Source organism: Petaurus breviceps, unplaced genomic scaffold, assembly GCF_028583685.1.
Source record: "Petaurus breviceps papuanus isolate PSGF00001 unplaced genomic scaffold, PetGlider_PUasm1.0 186, whole genome shotgun sequence".
Classification (NCBI taxonomy): domain Eukaryota; kingdom Metazoa; phylum Chordata; class Mammalia; order Diprotodontia; family Petauridae; genus Petaurus; species Petaurus breviceps.
This window is the reverse complement of record NW_027185798.1, coordinates 4996177-5005733: the sequence shown is the minus strand read 5'-3', so window position 1 is coordinate 5005733 and position 9557 is coordinate 4996177.

The following is a 9557-nucleotide window of genomic DNA, read 5'->3' as shown; positions in this document are numbered from 1 at the left end:
ACTGCAGATAGAGAGCTTTTCTTGGATTCACTAAGACCTGGGTTCAAGTTCCACCTTTGAAGTTTACTGACTGTGTGACCATAGACATGTCACTTACTCTCTCAGTGCCGTAAGCAGCACTCTAAGAAAGAGAAGGTGCAGACCTTAATTGACAGATGGAGATCTCAACGAAATTTCCCTAAACAAATATAGTCACAGGCTCAGGAGAGACAGACAGACAGGGACAGAGAGAAAGAGAGACAGAGAGAGACAGAGACAGAGAGAGAGATGTATAAGTAGATAGATAGATAGATAGATAGATAGATAGATAGATAGATAGATAGATAGATAGATAGATAGATAGATGGATAGATAGATGGATAGATAGATGGATAGATAGATGGATAGATGGATGGATAGATGGATGGATGGATGGATGGATGGATGGATGGATGGATGGATGGATGGATGGATGGATGGATGGATAGTTGGATATGTAGATATATATGTATATACACAAAAAATGGATAGATAGAAAGATATGTATATACATAATAATAAATGGATGGATGGATGGTGGATAAATGATAGATATGTATATATTTCATATAGGTAGATATATAACAAATGTATAGATTGATCGTGAGAAAAGAAATTTAAGGTTAAATGAAATGTTATCAAAGCAAAATATGTCTGTGTTGAAATCTTAAATGATTTGTTGAAAAGTGGCTGAGTTAAATAAATTACAAAATTAAAAACATATTATTATAAAGACAATGCTGAAGTAAGTACAGCATACCGAAATTGATGGGATGTAGTAAAGCAGTACTTAGAGGCAAATTTATGTCCCTGAAACTTATGTTAACAAGTGAGAAAATTATGAAATTAACTAGTTCAGTTTGCAGCAGAGAAACTGGAAAATGAGTTTAATTCATCAAAAGCATGGACAAAGAAAGAAGCTACTGAAATAAAAGTATCAATAATCTAAAGAACAATTGAGTTAATACATAAAACAAAGGTGTTTTTAAAAACAATAGTAAATTGGTGAACAAATAGAATTTTTATTTTTAAAAGTTAATATTGTGGTGTGGTAGAAAGAGTGTTGAATATATAGCAAAGAGAGAACTCTGTTAAAATTCCACCTCAGACCTTTACTAGACTATGATGGTAAGCAAGTTACTTGATCTCTCTGAAAACAAGTTTGCACATCTATAAAATGGGAATAATGATATCAATTAAATTTCTATGATGTTCAAATTATATGTACATCAAAGGGCAAATTTTAAAGTGTAACATTAGTTCTCCTAATAGCTATCATTATGTTTAAATAAAAAGAAAAATAACATTATAAAATTCAGAAATGAGAAAGAGGATAGAATAATAGCTTGTTTGTAATGTGGTTTCCTCAAAACTTCTCTGGAACTAAGTAAGGCAAGTATTAGGGCAGCTAGGCAACACAGTGCATAGAATGTCAAAAAAAGACTGGAGTCAGGAGGACTCATCTTCATGAGTTCAAATCTGGCCTCAGGGGATCACTAGCTGGGTGACCTGGGAAAGTCACATACCCCTGCTTGCCTCAGTTTCTTCATCTGTAAAATGGGCTGGAGAAGGAAATGGCAAACCACTCCAGTGTCTTTGCCAAGAAAACCCCAAATGAGGACACAAAAAAATCAGACATGACTGAAAAGGCCTGACCAACAATAAGAAGGCAAGCATTTTCAAATGAAGAAACAAACTTAGAGAAGATAAATTACTTACCCAAGGTTTAATTTACTTCAAGGGAAGGAGGCTGCTAATTGTTTTTAAACATAAAATTCCAATTCAATAACCTAAATCTTCAAAACCATCGCTGGTCCCTACCAACTCTGAAATTCTCAAAAGAAGACCTTAGGAATTCTTGTCCCTGCTCTCCATTTAATTTATTCCATGAACCTAGGAGCTGTGTCATGCCCCCCATTCATCCATGAGCCATGGCCATGAGGACCCGTGATTTAAAGTCACTTTGAGCTTCTTAGTTGAAGAGGCCAAATGGAACCCAATGTGCCACCTCAAGGTGAGTCGCTTTCGTTCTGGTGATCTTGGCCATACTATGCCTCTGCAACCTCTGCAGATCCAAGTGAGTTGGGAGAAGGTCAAGGCTCCAACTTCGTCATTTGAGTCTATTGAGACAGCCAGTTCATCTCCCCAGCTCCAGAACCCCCCAAGGGCTTTAAGGTCCTTCCCAAGTCTGGGGTATGTAGCACCCCCCCCTTTTACTCACACTCTATTGAGAGGAAGTCACACTGAGTCTGAAAGAAGACCTTTCAATGGAACAAAAGCTCCTTTCTGCCCTGACGGGCAGGTGGCCAGTGAGGCCAAACCCTCAGTCACCTGAAGCACCAGAGAGACAGCCCTTCAAAGCACAATCATGCCTCTAGACTCACCGTCTGAGAATAATCAATCAACCAACCAGACTTTATTAAGTGCATACTGTATGCCAAGCACTGTGGCAGGCACTGGGGATACCAGGACAAAATGAATCAGTCCTTGCTCTCAGGGAGTTCATATGGAGTCAAAGGAGACAACATGTACATATATCGGCTATATACAAAAGGGATAATTGTCTCTTGGGCAGCCGGGAGCAACAAGGTATAAAGGTGTAGCAGCGAGCACCCCAAGCGTCCCCAGGGTGGCTGCCAACACAGGTTCTTGGATCTGCTTTGATAAAGGAAAGCAACTCAAAATGAGTTAACAAGCTTACTTTAATCAGTCAAATATGTATCATTTACCTAGTTCAGGGGAAAAAGATCAGCACCCCAAACTTCAGAGTATACAGACAGAATTATCAAGACAGAGAAACAGATCAAGTAGATATTTTCAAACTGTCCAATCATTACATCCATACTAAATCAACATCTGGGTTTTTCAAAGCCAGGGGGCTCTCAACAATGGCTTCCCAAAGTCTCATCTAATCAAATCACAGAACACTTCTCAAAGTGAGCCCCAAAGCAAAGCCTCAAATCAGGGTTTATATAGCCTTCTCATGGCTCAGAGAATGTAGCAACCTTCTGGACCCACTGGCCAGTCAAAAATTATCTACTGAAAAACAAGCCTCCCACCCCAGGCTCCAGGTGCACGTTAGCCTAAGGGCAGGGAAGATCTTAAAATTTTACATTCCCAATACAAAAGGAAAGACTATTGCACATGAAATCAAAAGGCCTGGGTTGTTTGGTGGTTTTTTTTTTTTTTACTTCTTCACTTTATTTTATTTTTAATTAAATTTTATGTTTATTTTTAGTTTACATGATTCCTTTCCACAAGACTTTGAGTTACAAATTTCTTGCTGTTCTTCCCCTACCCACCACCCCAAAACAGTGATCCCACTGTATACTCCTTCACCCAATCTGCTCTCTCCTATATCCTCCCCCATTTCCCTTCCAACTTTCAGGTAGGGCAAGATGGATCTCCATACCCCAGTGCTTGTATATCTTATTTCCTGGTTGCATTAAAATAATAATAATAGTAATATTTTTTTTAAACATTTGGTTTTAAAACTTTGAATTCCAGATTCTTTCCCTTTCTCCCTTGTCACCCACCCTTACTGGAAAGATAAGCAATTCTATATAGGTTGTACTTGTGTAGCTATGCAAAAGATTTCCATAGTAGACACATTGTCAAAGACTGACTATATTTACCTCCATCCTATCCTGCCCCCTATTTGTTCTGTTCTCTTCTTTGATCCTGTCCCTTTTCAAAAGTGTGTGCTTCTAACTACCTTCCCCCACCAACATGCCCTCCCCTCCATCATGCCCCCTCATCCTCTTCCCCGCTAATCTTCTGTAGGGCAAGATACCCAATTCAGTGTATATGACATTCCCTCCCTAAGCCAAATTCAATGAGAGTAAGGTTGACCCATTCCCTTTTGCCTTCCTGTTCTTCCCCTCCATTGTAACAGTTATCCCTTGCTTTCTCTATATGAGATAATTCACCCCATTCTGTCTCTCCCCATCCCCTCTCATTATATTCCTCTCACACCTCTCAATTTCACCTTTTAAATATCATCCCTTCCTATTCAATTGATCCTGTGCCCTCTGTCTATGTATACCTGTACACACACACATATATACACACATATATATACACATTCACATATGTATTCATATGCACATATACCCTCCTACATAGACACACATATATATATATGTATATATATATATATTCCCTACAACTATTCTCATACTGAGAAAAGTCTCATAAGTTATGATTATAGTTTTTCCATGTAGGCATGTAAATAGTTCAACTTTGATAAGTTCCTTATGATTTCTTTTCCCTGTTTACCTTCTCAAGCTTCTCTTGCTTCTTGCATCTGAATGTCAAATTTTCTATTCAACTCTGGTTTTTTCATCAAAAATGCTTGAAAGTCTTCTATTTCACTGAATGACCATATTTTCCCCTGAAACATGATATTCAGTTTTGCTGGGTAGGTGATTCTTAGTTTTAATCCCAGCTCCTTTGCCCTCCAGAATATCATATTCCAAGTCCTTCAATCCTTTAATGTAGAAGCTGCTAGATCCTCTGTTATCATGATTGTATTTCCACAATATTCTAATTGTTTCTTCTTGGCCGCTTGTAATATTTTCTCTTTGGTCTGGGAACTCTGTAACCTGGCTATAATATTCCTGGGAGTATTATTTTTGGGATCTTTTTCAAGAGGTGATTGATGAATTTTTTTTATTTCTATTTTGCCCTCTGGTTCTAAAATATTAGGGCAATTTTCCTTGAGAATTTCTTGGAGGATGATTTCTAGGTTATTTTTTTGATCATGGCTTTCAGGTTGTCCAATAATTTTTAAATGATCTCTCCTGGACCTATTTTTCCAGGTCAGTGGTTTTTCCAATGAGATTTCACATTGATTCCTATTTTTTCATTTGTTTGGATTTGTTTAATAGTATCTTGATTTCTCATAAAGTGATTAGCTTCCATTTGCTCCAATTTATTTCTGAAAGAATTATTGTCTTCAGTGAGCTTTTGAAATTATTTTTCCATCTGGCAAATTTGGCTTTTTAAGGCATTCTTCTCCTCATTGGCTTTTGTGGCCTCTTTTGCCATTTGAATTAATCTATTTTAAGGTGTTATTTTCTTCAGTCAGGTTGTTGATTCTCTTTTCATGGTTTTCTTGCATCATTCTCATTTCTCTTCCCAATTTTTCCTCCACTTCTCTTACTTGAATTTCAAAATCCTTCTTGAGCTACTCTATGGCCTGTAATCATTTCATATTTTTCTTGGAAGCTTTTGGTGCAGGAGTTCTGACTTCATTGTCTTCCTCCCCTTCCATGCTTTGATCCTTTTTTCCACCAAAAAAGAATCTAAAATTGGATTGCTGTGCTTGCTTTGCTTCCTTTGCTTGCTCATGTTGCCACTCAATTACTTGACTTTTGAGCTCTTTGCCACAGTAGAACTCTGCTTCCAGAGGGGAAAGCTTTGTCCAAAATCTCTGGGGTTTTTGCAGCTGCTGAAGCCATTAGCAGGTCACTGTCTCTACAGCCCCCACAAGCTTTGGCTCACTGGTTGCACACCTCAGGACCACCACCCAAGACAGCAATCCAGATCCAGGCAGATTAAAGCAAGTGCAATTACCCTCTGAATGGTTACTTGGCCCCCCTACAATCTGCAGGCCAGGAGCTCTGAAGCAGCCATGTGGAGGAGGCCTCACGGCCGCAGTGCCTCAGCCACTTCTCCCTCCTGGGGCCAAAGCTGGACTGTACCCTTGGAGCCCCTATTCCCAAAGTCCACACTGATCTTTTACTTTGTTTTTGGCGTTTATGGGTTGATAATTCTGGAAACTGCCACAGCTGCTGGTGATCCAGTCTCCTGAGGTCTGCTGGTTGGAGGGAGCCTGGGGCTAAAACCATGGGCTCATGCAGGGCTGGGCTGGGCTCCCAACATGCTGCAATGAACCCTTCCTATCTGCCTGCCAGGCTGCCTTCAGAGGGAGATTTGTTCCTCTCTGTCACTTTGTGGGTTCTGCAGCTCTAAAATCTGTTTAGATTCATATTTTATGGTATTTAAGGTGGTTATGGGGGGAGCTCAGGGAGTTTTCCCACTTCTACACTGCCATCTTGGCTCTGCCCCCCAAAAGGCCTGGGTTTAAATGCTGGTGTATAAATAGGACCAAGAACAAGTTTATTTAACTTATCTGAGCTTCTCTTTTCTCATATGTAAAATAAGGACCTCATTATCTGCATCACCTACTTTACTGGACTGTTAAAAGGAAGAAAATGACCCAAAGTGTTAGGGAGAGGAACAACTATACTGATCATCTACCCCTCCCATTTTTCAGATGGGGGAACTGAGGCTCAAAGAGTCACCCAGAGAGAGGAAGGGTCACAGGCAGGATGTGATCCTAGTTCTTCTGATTCTAATCCAGTACATTTCTCCCTCCACTATATATGTAATAAGTAAACATAAATAGTGAAATCCTGGGATCCTGGCTGTAGAGATGAAAGGAAGCTCAGAGACCATCGAGTCCATTCCCCTTATGTTTCAAAGGAGGAATCTATGACCAGAGAGAGTGAGGGAGTTGCCTAAAGTCACCAGGCGGTAAGTGGCAAAGCCAGGATTTGATACCAAGTCCTCTGCTTTTCACTCCAGAACATGATGATGCAACACCAGGCATCTAAGTGCTTCAGGAATTGCTAAATTCTTCACCGGCATCTTCTCCTTTGCTCCTCACACCAACCTTGGGATGTAAGTGCTGTTGGTGTCATCATTTTATAGAAAAAGAAACTGACACTAAGGAAAGGTAAGTGATTTGCCCAGGATCACACAGCTAATGTCAGAGGAAGGGCTTGGATCTAAATATGAAGATTGTTCTCTATCTGTCCTTCAGAAAAGGGTGGAGGGCATCAAAAATATTTTTAAAAATGGCATTGAGAGTGAAGAGGTGGCCAACTGTCCACTGTTTACCAGCATATGATTCCAATTGTGAATTTGCCCCTAAGCTTGCTTTCAAGTTTCCTGAGGATCCCTGTATTAGTAGTTTGGAATTGATGGTAATTCTCTTTGATTAATTAACTACTTTACTCCTATCTCCAGTCCCTCTTTCTGTGTCTTGTCAGGGAGACCCTTTGAGGCCCAATCTCTTAGCCATCTTCCTTAACCACTTGTCTGTAATGCTATAGGAAAGGCAAGCAACCTTATTGGGTCAGAGCTGGACTAGTTAACATTGAGGGATCCTTCCAGGTCTAGGAGTGCAGCATTCTGCACTTTGGTGATCCCATTATTCTCTCTGTGGGAGACAACAAATGGTTGTTTCCTTCTTTGGTTCTCTTGCTTTGCACCTCCCTGCTCTTCACACCATGTTGGGGATACATTATCTTTCAGATGGATGTCAGCTATGAACAGCTCCCCATGCCCTTCTTTTGCTTTCCTCATCTCATGCTTTCCTCTTGTTCATATTCCCCTTGGGGAGCTGTAGGGACCAGGAGAAGCTGGGTCCCTATTCATTTACCATTCCAGCATCATCAGAGGAAGATAATGGGCTGATGAGACCCTGAGGACAGAGCTCTGTCTCCAGCATCTGTGGAGGCAGCTGGTTCTCTAATAATTAACCCTTCTCTCTGTAGCTTATCTAGTGTAGGGCATTTGCTACTGAGTTTAAGAGATAACTTAAATAAGAAGTGAATGTGACCTTTCTTTATTAACTCATTTAAAGGGAGCATGATTTAAGATGCTTTGGAAAGATATACTCTTTAGCATTCCAGCATCTTGATCAATTCAAGTAGTAATTGGATGCATGATAAAAGGAATGCATTCTGTTCCCTAAACACTATAAAGCTTGGATAATTAAGAAGATAGACCAAGAAAAGGGCCCCAAGATCACTGCAACTTGTCAACCTGCCAAGGGGGCAGGGATGAACGCTGCAGAGGAATGAAGGGAAACAGGACAAATTGAGGGAAGTCAAACTTCATTCTGTAAGATTCTCTCTGAGTGATGCCATCTTTGTAGTCAATGTGAGCCCACTGAGTGCAATGATTATGATGTCCTTGAAGGTAGAGGCCAGCAAAGATCTTCTCTTCATGCTCCATAAAGGCAGTGCCCTGAAACCTTCAGGCTCATTAATGGGTATTCTTTGGAGGAGAGATAATTGCAAATCAATACTACCAACTTCCATTGCTTCTGGAAAGAGTGTGATGATCGACTGCCCTATGGCTCCACTTAGCATTCCTGTGATTTCAAATACCAAAGTCCCTTCTCTTGGCCTCTTCTCCCTTTAGAGTCTATTTCTTTATTAAGATGTAAAGTCCTTGCTTCACCTTTCTCTTTATATCCCTACAGTTGAGCACATAGAGCTATTGGTTTAAAGAACTCCTGGATATGGAAACTTGTTATACCAATGGAACTTGGCACCTGCTTCGCAAATTATAGTTTTAGAGAGTTGTCCAGGGCACCAAGAAGTTTTAGGACTTGCCCAGCATCCTACAGCCAGCATATGTCAGTGGTGGGACTTGAACCCAGTTCTCTTAGCTTAGAGGCTGGTCCTCTATCCACCATGATGTGCAGCATCTCACCTGGTTCATAGTAGGTGTTCAATAAATACTATGCCATTCAACATCCATCCATTTATTTATTCATTCACAGTTTTTATATGTTAAATTCTTGTTGAGTGACAACTGGACATTATGACATTAGAGAGAATAATTGATCATAAAATTAGGCCAATGGAATGCCTTTCAGGTTCAATTTGAATGTTTGTTTCCTGAAGCAAATGGAAGGAAAACTGACTGATTGGATGAGACTCTGATGGACAGAATCTGATTGGAAGAATCAGGTCTCTGTGCTGGTTTATAAAAGAGAATGACAGACAACCCTTAGACCTTCCTTCTAGAGTTGATTATATGAGAAGTGGTATTCAGGGGAGGAACAGGGAGAAGAGACCTCAGCATATAGACTCATGCCTCATGACATAGGGTTGGGCACCTCCCAGGCACTCTGAGGATTAAAGTACTTACGTGGAGGAAAAAACACTGCATTTCATGCTTTAGGTTCTGATCTGTAAACTTTCTGATCCTCATTGGGAGCAATTAATGGTGCCTTGTGGAAGGAGCACATGGTGGAAGCAGATATGTGCTTTCCTGTACTATGAGAAGAGAGTCCCTGAGAATGGGCATTTCAAGTCCAAAGGATGGCAGCAGGCTGAGAATGATAGGAGTTCCTCAAGAAGCATGTGGCAGAAGGAATCAATCCCTTTCCTCTAAGACCTTATGATCTAAAAGAAGTGATAAGACATGTATGCAAATAACTCTGTTACACAGTAGAATTCAGTAAGTTTCTTATACCATATGTCGCTAATTAGCTCATTCTGAACCTAGGAGGCAAGTTGTCCCCAGGGTCCACTTGGCTTCTTTCTCTTTGGCTTTTGGGAGTTTATTTTAAATAAAAACTTCAATCAGAAACATTCAGAGCCTGTAGTTGGGAAATTTCCTCAGGCTGAGGTGGAAGTTTGGCTCTTTCCTTAAACTTGAATACTGCTATCAATACCAGGATGGATGGATAGGTAGATAGATAGATAGATAGATAGATATAGATAGATAGATAG